The sequence below is a fragment of the Tachypleus tridentatus genome, chromosome 9 (genome assembly GCF_004210375.1).
Source record: "Tachypleus tridentatus isolate NWPU-2018 chromosome 9, ASM421037v1, whole genome shotgun sequence".
NCBI lineage: Eukaryota > Metazoa > Arthropoda > Merostomata > Xiphosura > Limulidae > Tachypleus > Tachypleus tridentatus.
The window spans coordinates 60,647,266-60,660,273 of record NC_134833.1 but is presented as its reverse complement, the minus strand read 5'-3'; the positions used below and the strand labels follow the sequence as shown (position 1 = coordinate 60,660,273).

Below are 13,008 nucleotides of genomic sequence, written 5' to 3'. Positions count from 1 at the left end.
ACATGAGCATCTAAACTCGATTTTAACTTTACAAGCTCTCAAAAAAAATACTGAGTTACTAGTGGATTAATAGCCATGTAATTTGTTATTTGATATTTTATACTTATAATTAAAGAACATGATTCTTATATCCACAAAAATCTGCTTAAAACACAGTTAAATTTTCTTGTCAAAGAGCTTTCTAAAAGCAATGAATGTTCCTTAGTAAACACATTTTATGGTAACATTTTGAAAAATAAATGATCTTGCAAATGATCTCAGGGGTTAATATTATTTTACTCTTCTATATATTATTTTGCTCAAATATACAGTATAGAACAGATCTGATGTAAAAATTGTTATGAGAAACAAATAGTCGTTAATTTCTCAATAGCATAAAAGATATGCAATTCAAAAATTGGCATAGCGGTAATTTCCTTGTCGAGGTGATGACGGCTAAATATTAAAGTGAGATTTTCATGTTAAGTATTTTAAAACTGTGAAATACATCTAAGTTATTGTAATTTTTAATACTTTTTATATGTTGTACTTTCCAAAGTGAACAAAACATGCTTTTCTCTAATATATTTCATTAATTAAAAACTTCAAGAAAAAGGAATGATTAAACTGAAGAGGTGGACAAAGTACAGTAGCCCATTGTGTATATTACAATTTTAAAAATGGACCCGGCATGGCCAGGTGGGTTACGGCGCTTGACTCGTAATCTAAGGGTCGCCGGATCGAATATCCGTCGCACCAAACATGCTTGCCCTTTCAGCAGTAGGGGCGTTCTATTGATACGATCAATCCCAATATTCGTTGGTAAAAGAGTAGCCCAAGAGTTGGCGGTGGGTAGTGATGAGTAGCTGCCTTCCCTCTTGTCTTACACTGCAAAATTAGGGACGGCTAGCGCAGATAGCCCTCGAGTAGCTTTGCGCGAAATTAAAAAAAAAACAAACCAACAAACAATTAAAACAATAACAACTAAATTTCACAAACTATTGTGCAATGTGTTCTCTTTTTCTTTTTTAATTATCATCGCATTATATACTATAATAAATCTTGATTAGTCTAATGTTCTGTGTCTCTCCAATTTTATAGATTACAAAACCGAATCCAAATGAAAAGAATATAATTATTTTGCCTATATTCGAAGAAAAAAATATTTCTACATATTGTAATGAAAATACTTTTATTACGGAACATGTGCGAAGTAACTTGCTATGATATAAAAGACTGTTTAGTTTAGATATTATTAATTCACTTTATTTTGTAGAGGAATATTTTATGATTTTTAAAGTAGACGAGAATTTAAAGTTGTGTTTGTAACTCGTTGATATGGGGAATATAGTGAGCAGACGATTTGATAACAGAGGTATAAGATGAACGGGAAATAGATTACAGAAAAGAGAAGACGCGAAGGAAAAGTTTCGAAGAGTTTGGTCAAAATAAACTGTGGTAAGAAGGAAAGGATTAACAATTAATATAGTCCAAATTATTAATATGTCAGCGATAAACTAACAGTAAAATAAAAAAAGATCAGAAGGATAGTTTATTTCATGAAAGAGAGTTCTAAAGTAATTGAACTAGTCTTAATGGACTTTCACAAATAAACAAATGATTCTCAGATATACAGAAGAACAAAATAGAGCTGGCGAATTTAAAAATATAAAATACAGCCGTAGTAACTCAACGATAAAGTAAGTGAAATATCTTTGGATAGTTTGGCGATAGTAATAGATTTGTCAACTAATATTATAAAATTATTAAATAGGCCTAAGTAACTGTTGACAAGAGGAAGAGAATTACAATACTGGCCAAAATCTTAAGGCCAACAAACATGAAGAAAAAATATGCAATTTGCGTTGTTAGACTCAACCACTTATTTGAGTAGAGTTTCGAAAGATGAAAATAACAAAAGGGAAAATAAAAAAAAAACCTTTTCAGCATTAATAGGGAAAATATGAACACTATGAAATTAGCCTAAATACTAGCTGGTCAAAAGAGTAAGACCATACTGAAACGAGGCGTTAATCGGTAAACACGTAACAAAATTTAGTCATTTGTGTTCAAGCATTAGCGTTGTCAACATCACCCACTGATATCTCCTGTTTTACATTGGGCAAAAACATGGCAAAGGCTAAAAAGTTGACAGAGTTTGAACGTGGCAGAATTGTCGAGTTGCAAAAGCAAGGTGTCTCTCAACGTGCTATCGCTAGTGAGATTGGGCGTTGGAAAACTGCTCTTGGAAATTTCTTAAAAGACCCTCAGGGATACGGAACGGGTATTTCAGTTGGTCGGCACAAGAAAATTTCGCCAGTGTTGAGCAGGAGGATTCGACGGTTGTCCGGCAAGACACCAGCCGATCGTCGAGCCAGATTAAGGCCCTTACAAACGCAAAATGCAGCTTAAGAACAATAAGACGGCATCTACGAGAGAAAGGCTTTAAAAACCTCAACATCTTCAAAGGCTACGCCTCCTTTCACACCACAAAACAGCTCGGTTAAACTTTGCTGAGAAGCACAAAACAGAAGATGTAGAAAAATGGAAGAAGGTTTTTTTCTCTGATGAAAACAAATTCAAACTGGATTGTCCAGATGGCTTCCAACGTTACTGGCACGATAAGGATATTCCACCGGAGATATTTTCTACACGACACACCGAAGAAGGTTCCATCATGATCTGGGGTGCTTTCTCCTTCCATGGAACAATAGAGCTTCAGGTTATACAAGGGCGTCAAACAGCAGCCGGCTACATTGGCATGTTGTAGAAAGCATCTTTATTAACTGAAGGCCCTTGCTTGTGTGGAAATGACTGGATCTTCCAGCAGGTAAACGCTGCAATCCACAATGCCCGAAGGATAAAGGACTTTTTCATGGCGAATAAAATGACCGTGCAACTCACGACTGAGACCTCTTGATGGGTATTTCCTACCCTGTTTAGGAACTTTTTGGTGCCCATTAAATATATAATGTTTTTTGTCACATAATAATTATTCAAAATGTACCATACCTGAAACTTTATTACAAAGGTTACGTGTGTCATTTACTTATATAATTTCAATTCTGACTGCATTTTCTGGAAAGTATTGATCTACTTATAAGATTTAAACATCGAATACCATTTTCTTTTAAAATTTGGTATCGTGTTTCATTTTACAGTTATGTAACAATAAGTAAGAATTACATGACTGAATCACATCTTTTTCAATTACGAAGAGAAAAAAAAAAAAAAACTATGGTGACGGTGATGTATTTTGATATTAATTCCGTTACCAAATACATTTCAGTTTAGAAGCACAAAAGTTTACAAAACCTCAAATGAAATTAATAGGAAACTGAAGAACTAAGTTCTAGCGAAATGTTGATTTTAGCCAAATGTAAGGTGCTTTATCAATCCAGGGTTGGCATGGCAGATGGGTAGAGCGCTCTGAATCTGAGGGTCAGGAGGTTCGAATCCCCATTACACCAAACATGATCGCCCTTTCAACCGTGGGAGCATTATAATGTGACAATAAATTCCACTATTCGTTAGTAAAAGAGTAGCCCAAGAGTTGGCGGTAGGTGGTGATGACCAGCTACCTTCCCTCTAGTCTTACATTGCTCAAAGATCAAACGGCTAGCGCAAATAGATCTGGTGTAGCTTTGCGCGGAATGATAAAGCAAACAAATAAACTTTATCAATCCATATAAGGAAATGTCTATTTAGTGTACTTTGACCTTAAAATGTGAAGTGGAAAACGTTAATAAATAACCTCTTTTTTGTACATAATCAAATTAATAATTAATTATAATTGAATAAATGATCAATTTTAAAGACGTATTTGAAACATCGACGTAACAAAACAGAAAAACACTAGCATGTGTAAAAATGAATTCTGGTTAGAAAGATGCGAGTAGTTAGTTTTTAGATGTATCTCTGATCAGTCACCAAATAGATATATAGTTATATAAAGGAACCTTAGTTTCATTACAAGCTAACACTAAACACAAACTGATATAACAATAGTTATATTTATTTGCTATGCACAATTTATTCAAGAATTATTGCACCTTTCGACAAAAATTTGCCTTTTACAAACTTAAAACTACACTTACAAATAAGAGACAAAAATACTTTTTTGATACACAAACTTTTACATTATATTCTAAGACTTTAGCTTTATAGTATTTAATTACTATATTCCTGTCTCAGGAAAGATATGATTGTACTAAATTGTATTAGAACGTCTATTTAAATGTGATTTTTTTTCTGTTTGTTTACAATAAACTTGAAATGTTTATTTAGACATAAACTGCTGCTTATGAACTGAAAGTATACAACGGTGTCTTGAACAATAAAATGATAATCTTAATTAAAATAAGGAATATAAAACGAAATGAACATTATATCGTTTTAAATATGCGAGTTATGTCTGAATATAATAATATAAAGAATTATTCATAATTAGTTTTGAGCAGCTTATGAAATGAAACATTTTCTGTATATGAAAGAAATTTTTTAACCACCTTAAACTTTTCTAAAATATCAGTTGTAAATCTAATTTTTTTTTATTTCTGAACGTAACAAATCTAGATTTAAACGTTTAATGAATAATTTTCCAAATTGAGAAATTATGAAGAAAGAAAACACTGAAATATTATTCTGCCACACTTATCATCTACTTTCATTGGGTCAAACGAACTCTGCATATAATAATTAAAATATGTAAATAATAATTGAATATAATCAAGAAGGGCTTTTGATGAAAAAAAAACGGTTAGAGTTCGCAGATTCGCGTTCGCAAAACTTTTTCAAAATTTTAAATGATTAATTAATTAAAAATAATTAATAACCACTACAAAGTCCTATCCCCTTGTGCCTGTCGATAAAAAAAAATATTTCCGGTGTACTCTTTTATCTCATTCAGGTTTTCAGGATTGTTTCGATATATGTATGCGTGAGAGACAAACATATTTGATTTACATAAAGAGAATATTTTTGCTCATTTTAAGGACCAGTTTACGTAAGAAAGTCAGAATAAATAAAATAAGTTATCGTATTTACCTCATATAATAAATCATTAAATACTGTTCTGTATAAAAATGTATAGCTTAGTGAAATAATTCCAAAAGTTGATATGTTATCCAGATGAAAGATGCCTATTCAATTTTCAGAACTGACTCTCAACTTTTTAGAACAATTGGAAATTGCATACAACAGATGGGACAATTTCGATTTTTTCTGTAATTGTAACGTTGTTTGCTTTAATAATGTCCTCATGCTACATTTTTTTATTCAGTAGGTACAAATACGACAACAGAATATTTATTTCAAAAATGCGAATGACTTAATATACTCTTCAAAACAAGAAACGCAAAAGGGATATTTTTGTTATTTTAAAAGAAATATATGTAATAACCTTATGTGATATTATACGTGTTAAGGCACTGATTGTCAGACCAAAATGAAAATAAAAGTTGTGCACTTTGAAAACGGAGGAAGACATCGGATTTTTCACCAAAACACATGCGTGTCCAATAAATTTGTTTGAGAGATCTGTATGTTCTGCAAGTGCAACATGTGCAATATCCCTATAAAAGTGACGGGTTCTCGGTTTCTATAGCTCAGTGTTAAGCCACCGACACGCAATACAGTTACGCCAAGACTCACTGAAGCACAACGCAACAACGCCATTGGTCGCTTGGAATCAGGCTAATCTCGATCACATGTTGTCAGAGCTGTGAATGTCCACACAAGCACCATCACAAGGCTATGGAATCGTCACCAACAACATGGATCAATTCGTGACCGTCCACGATCTGGCAGACCTCGTGTGACCACGCCCGCACAAGGTCGCAACATCCGGTTACGTCAACTTCGGAATAGGACCACCACTGCGACGTCTACTGCCTCAACCATACCAGGACTGCGTAGGATTTCCAATCAGACCGTACGCAGCCGTCGACGAGATTCTTAGGCCCCATGTGCAACACATCATGGTGAACATCAACGACGTTTTTCAACATGACAACGCCCGTCCTCACACAGCCCGACTCAACACTGTCTTCTTGAGACACCACAACATCAACATTTTTCCCTGGCCCTTCAGATTACCAGATTTAAACATCGAACATCTTTGGGACGAGTTGGACCGACGTCTGCGACGGCGACAACCTGAACCGCAGACTCTACCTCAGCTTGCAGCAGCTTTGCAGGCTGAGTGGACAGCCATTCCACAGGATGTGATTCGTCATATCATCGCTTCCATGGGCAGGAGATGCCAAGCAGTTATTGATGCTCACGGGGGGTATACTCGTTATTGACGTTGAGTGACGTTAAACTTCACCTAGTGAGCTTGGACTTCGCCTGTGCAGACTTTAGATGTTCAGCAGTGAATGTGCAAAGTTTCACACATGTCATACAGAACTACCCGGAATAAACTTGTTAACAATTTGTCTCATATTTTGCCTTTTGCGTTTCTTTTTTTGAAGAGTATATTTTATAAATTAATAAAGTTTGAAAAATGAACTTACTGTTCAACCTTTCCCAACCTTCTCCATTTACATGGTCGATTTTCATCGACGTAACGATTACAAGCACAACCAGAGCTACAAACATATTGATGATTTTGTTGTTTTCATGAAGATTTCACGTTAGAAAAAAACACCTTTCTATACCATTAATGCAAGCTTTCATCCATTAATTTAAACTAATTACATAAATTATGTTGGTTTTAGGCGAATCTTTGCAAGACTCAATGGAAGATGCAAGCACAAAATGTGAAAACTATAAAATTAATCAAGTGCATTTAATTTAAAGTCGAGTGTAGATTTTCTTATACCAAAGCTAAATCGAGCCCTCTGCTGAGCCCACCGAGGGAAATCGAACCCCTCTTTGTAGCGTTGTAGACCCGTAGACATACCACTGTATTAGCGGGAGGCGTTTGAAGTCCACCTCTTTTGTTATTAATTAATCTAATGCAGTATCATGTAATGTTAACTGGTTAAAAATAATAGAAGTTTACGAAGATGTCAACAAAAATTTGTGAGGGAAGAAAAGTGTTCAAAATATATCGCATTGTTGCGTAATATAGTTTTCTATTTAATATACAATTACTTATTTGTTTAACATGCTGTAGAAGATAAAGTGTGTAAATGACAATCACCCTACCCATGTGCTTCAGAATAAAATATATATGTGTGTGTAAATGACAGTATTGTTGCTTCAGCTGACTTTTCTAGAACCTTGCTTAAGCGCTTAAAAACAAACGCGCGAGAAACAATATATTGTTGGTTTGCTAGTTAGTATTATTATAAACCCCGGAAGCTGTAACTGTGTTTAAAGCTTATTAATAAGAGAACTACAGATATTTTTGCTAGGAACTTTATAGGTTTCAAAATTACAAACTGTTTAGCTTCAATGAATTAACTTTGGTCATGATAAAACTTTATCAAGATTATCAAGTCCTGTCTGATATGTTTTTTGAAAAGCCTGGTCATGTTATGTCCAGTTGTTGGTGATAAAAAGAAAATTAAATAATACCCAGTGCATGTGTTTCACTAGATCACACGATGTTGTTGATTTGACCATTGACATAAATGTTGATGTAGTTAAGAAAGAATACAGGCATTTGTGTTTGTTGGTTCTCTGTCTGTGACAAATCTCACTGTTAATCTCATTTCTGTATATATTCTATATGATATTGGAGCAACTCAATCATTGTTGTAAAAAGTATATTGCCTTTAGAATCGAGTTCTGCCACTGGTCAATGTGTTATTTGTCAGGATATTGAGGGTGACGTTATTAATGCTCTTCACTTGACATCAGATAAAGTTTAGGGAGCAGCTGGAGTTGGAGTAAGACTTACACTGCAAACAAAGGGTGTATTAACATTGATAGATAACGATTTGTTCGAGAGAAAAGTTGTTAACAAACCAAAAATGTTTGACAAGGCGATCACTGTTTCACTTAAAAATGACGTTGTATTTAAGGTGTATCCCGATGAGTTTTCTTCGAGTACTGTGGCTCGATCTCAGGTTGAGAAGTTAAGCAAGTAAACAAATGATAGACACATTCTCACAAGACGACACTACAGATTTATGTTAGAAATTTGTTGGATCCCTCGCAAACCTTGTAAATAACTGTCGTACCGGAAATTCCTTGATGAGTGATAATGATGGACGTGAGGGATCTGGTACACCTGGTGAAGTTTCTCTTGCTAGAAGATTGCAAGAAGAGAATGCACAGATCTCTTCATTTTTTTTTTAAATGCACTTCCAAAGAATGAAGAACCCTGGTAGTACAGCTGTAAATCGTAGGATTTACAGTACTAAAATCTGGGGTTCGATTCCAATCGGTGGATTCAGCCGATAGCCCAATGTGGTTTTGCTATAACAAAACACACACACCAAAGAATGAACTGGAGAAAGTAACTTTTTCAAAAAAATGGTCTGCTCATGAGTAAGGAGAGACTATCAGATGTGTCAGCTTCAGAGGACTGGACTAAAATATTGAGAGTTGCCCGTGGACTTCATATGAAAGGTCAGTTAGGTGTCAACAACACAAGTGATGACAATAGTGGGCCAAAAATTGAGCAAGATTTTTCTCGATTTTGTAAAACTTCTCATATTTGTTTATAAAATATAACCAGAACATTCCTCTGGTTGCTTTGAAATTTATCGCAGCTTTAAAATAGCCCTTCAGTTTAGTGATTACTGATTCTGTTTGGCCTTTACCAAAAAGATAACATTTGCTTTGATGTGCGATATAGTTTTATGATCACAAGGTTGTATTTTTATTGAATTTTGTTACATAGTGTCATGATTCTTAAAATTGTATAATTCTATGACAAAGTATTATACTTAATGTATTGTTCGCAATGTATATATATATATATATCTAAGGTTTGCAGTCCATGAAAGCAAGTGACGCAGTGTTTCCCAGTATATGTTTAAATAATAAGAAATTTTATGTATCAGCTAAATATGACGTTATTAAATTGCCTTTGATTCATATGGAAGAACTCTATCATACCGTACGGGCGAAAGCACTGTTAGGAAGAATTATGGATTACAAATCGCAAAATGCTTCCTTTTTGAGTAGATTTTAATGTTTTTCTTTCTAAAAAATACTTTATTTCTGAAAATAAACATTTCTGTTACACGTTTGTAACTGTTTACGTGATGTAAAAATGCTCGCAAACCTAATATAAAAGTTTCTATAACTATGGAAGGAAGTGCAACTCTTATAAATATTACAGTTTATAAAAATATTACCAAACTACTTGTGGTTTGTATATGATACCCTAGCCTACAATTTGGATGTATAATTCACTTAGCTAATGACATTCAACAGTAATCACATTTCAACGTGTAGGTAGATGTCGGTAAACAAGGAATTTGCTGATAAGTTAAACAGTGTGGTCCAACCATTTGAAAATCAGTGGCCAAAATAATATTTATTCTGAAGATGTGGGACAAACAATAAGATGATCATAGGAAAGTGGGGACTGAAATAAGTGTTTTAAATTTATGTGTAATAGAAATCTATTTTTAAACAAGTACACTACAAAGAAAATGTATAATAAAGTCACACAATCGAAATTACGCCGTTATTCTCTTGTTTTAGGAATTAAATATATAACTATACAATGGGCTATCTATGATCTGTCACTAGCAGTATTAAAGCACGATTTCTAGCTTTCACGCCAGTAGCCATATCTCTGAGACACTAGGGAGTAATCTCTGTGCTCGATGACAAACTGCAAATAGTAAAGCTAAGTATGGGTGCGCAATGCTCAACTTTCACATGTCTGTTTGTGTACTTTACATTTTGTTGCTTCATTATACGGAGTAAAACCATTCCTTTAAATCGTATTGACAGTTATATAAACAGGCCAAATAGCAGCATTGTTTTAAAAATTAAAAGTTTATGGATTTGTCGTTACCACAATTGTTTCCTTAATACATTTTTATGTTCTGTGTTACACATACTATTATTTTTGTTTATGTATTTATAAGGAAGCACAAAGGGCTACCTGTTCTCTGCTAACCATGGGTATCAAACCTGGTTTCTAACGATAGTAGCATTTATCGTAAATCAAATCTCTTTGACGTTTGGCCATCATTACTTTCATAAACATTTAATGTTATAATATTTTTTAAAACTACATATATTCGTTGTTGTTTTCTCTGTTTATTTCGTTCTTACAGTTAATTGTTCTATTATATTTGTTTTACATCGTATTTCTTCACGAAGACAAGTAAACCATTTACCAAAAATAATAAAATTTATAAAAGTAATAACGTGAGAGATGTCTGATATTAAGATAATTGCTATAAAAATGATGTGAAATTGAATAAACGTTGAAGGATTAGCTATAGTTTCCAAAGAAAAATATCAGCAGCGTATGTAACTTATTCTTTCATACACTTTAAAATATTTAAGGGTTAATCAAAGACCTGTGTATCTTGACTATAAGAAGACATGAGTACTGTAATTATATAATGTTAATGTCACTTAGAATTTTATCTTCATGGAAAACAAGCGTCAGTTAACTGGTTTTGTTTTCTTGTATTGGAGCTCATTTTAAGAGATGCTCTTTGGTACTACATATGTAACAGTACAATAATAGATTAGAAAACGTTTTGTAATAAACAGAATGAGCACCTCACAAACTAATGTAAGTCCTTAATCGATATTAGATGATTAAATTAGTAAATATATAAGAGCTGCTGGGAAAACGTGATGAACCACCCCATCGAAGATAATTCTGTTTCATCAAGCACATTGAAGGTGAATCAGGTATCGTCACGCTTCTCCCAAAAACTTCCTATCAGATCCAAGTGTGATGATCCTCTTGAGAAGTTCATTTATTTGTTATCCTCTTCCTATAGAAACATATTACCCAGTGAAGCCTGATGTGAACATGTGTTGTCATCCAGTAAAAGAAAATTCTAACACATTATATATGCATATTACAACACTAATGGTTGTTAAACTACATTTCTATGTCACTTATAATGCCAACTGACATACATAAAAATCAATTTGCACTTTGAGGCTATGATTGTTCTATAAGAGAAGAATGGTCTTACATAAATTAAAATATTTATCATTGATAAATTTCTTAATTTCGTATACGTGCACAACATCCAAAGTAGTATTTGACATCACTTTTTATAGGTTAAACTTATAACTCATGCATAGTCTTAGAACAAATTCGAACGAGCTCAACAGGTCCGAAGTCCAGAAGTCTACCACATGGTCAACTCATTTTTCAAAGTAGGTACGGAGAAACAGACCTTGAAAATACGACCTTAATAATTTTTAGTAAATAATAGCATTCAATACCCAGTGATGCATATATGTTTTTAATTCATTATCATCTCTAGTTGCTTATAGAATGACTTAAAATGATTTATCACCTATTTACTTATTTTCATAACTTTTATGATTGTACTTTAGAGAAGAGAAGATATTTAATATATCATTTAAAAGTATGTTTATTTGTAATAATTTTAAGTATAATTTTTACTTTCATACTTTAATAATAGCACTAAATATCATTAATTCATTATAATCATTGTAAACAAGTTTATTATATTACAATTTTAGTCATAACTTTCCACTACTGATAAATATTCAAGATAACGAAGTTTATATTTCTTACTTTATCAACTATGGCTTCATTGTTTGGACTCTTGAATTACGTTTCGCGGGTTCGAATTCCGTTACCGAACATGCTCGCTTTTAAACCGTGGAGATGTTAGATTGTGACTTTTAATGCCACTATACGCTCGTAAAGAACAGTTACAGTCACGATTAAACGGTAAATTGATGCCCCGGCATGTCCAGGTGATTATGGCGTTCGACTAGTAATCTTCTCGCCTTTTCAGCCGTGAGAGCGTTATAATATGACGGTCAATCATACCATTATTTATTGGTAAAAGAAATGGCGGTGGGTGGTGATTACTAGCTGCCTTTCCTCTAGTCTTTTACTTTCGCTTTCCCACCCGTGGTACACCGTTATGTCTCCGGACTTACAATGCTAAAAAACCAGGTTATAATACCCGTGTTGAGCAGAGCTCAGACAGCTCATTTTGTAGCTTTTTGCTTAATTTCAAACAAATAGACTTTCACTTTAATAATTACAGTCGGTTTTTATCGAAAATAACCGTTGAGTACCTTTACGATAAATTACACAAAATTATCAGATACATTTTGAGCTCAATATTTCTCAGTTTGATTTTTATCACAGTAACACAAGTTGTTCTACTGAAGACACGTTTCGTTATGTGTAGTAAAGAACTGAATGTTTTGTACTTTGTTCTTTTACCATCAACCAATATTTGTTGCGTAAAAAACGAAATTATTTTTTCCTACCAGGATTTAAAGAAATCTTGAACTTCCAATATATTTACACAACTTTGGTTTAATGGTGTAAAATCGCAGATGACTCGATATGAAAAGATTGTTAGAGCGGATTACTGTGACTGTGAATCTCACTATTCGTTGGGAAAAGAGTACCTTAAGAGTTGACGATGGTTAGTGATAACTATCTGCCTCCTCTCTGTCTTACACAACTAAATTAGGAACGAATAACACTTTCTGCCAGCACTCGTGTAACTTTGCGAAATTAAAAAACAAACATTCTATAAATGCTACAAATTATTTAATAGCATGTAATCGTGAAAACGATGGCTCGTTTCTGTTTGAAGAAAGTTTATACGAACATTAATGCAATGTTCTTAATACGAGTTTTCGACCCCTTTAATTTTTTTTTTCAAATGTTCTTGTTTTTAATTTTCAATGTTTGAAATTGATTACTGTTTTATTAATTGAAAAGTTTTTTGTCAGTATAATTTAGGATACTTTTTAATTCGTAAAAACGAAAAACTAGATTTTCTGTCCTTAAATAAGGTTGTAACAAAAAACACAACACATATTTAAATAAAGAATCTCTTTGACCCACCACAACTGAAAATCCATATTTAATAAGTCATTACAAACTCAACAGCTTTTTTGCTTTAAGAATGTTTTATTATC

At 33.3% G+C, this 13,008-nt stretch overlaps 1 protein-coding gene across 1 annotated transcript in view; it reads left to right on the top strand.

Annotated features, from left to right (window-relative positions):
* LOC143225304 (uncharacterized) overlaps positions 1 to 13,008 on the top strand; it is a 520,157-nt gene that overhangs the window by 438,481 nt on the left and 68,668 nt on the right. The gene's annotated exons all lie outside the window — the stretch shown is intronic.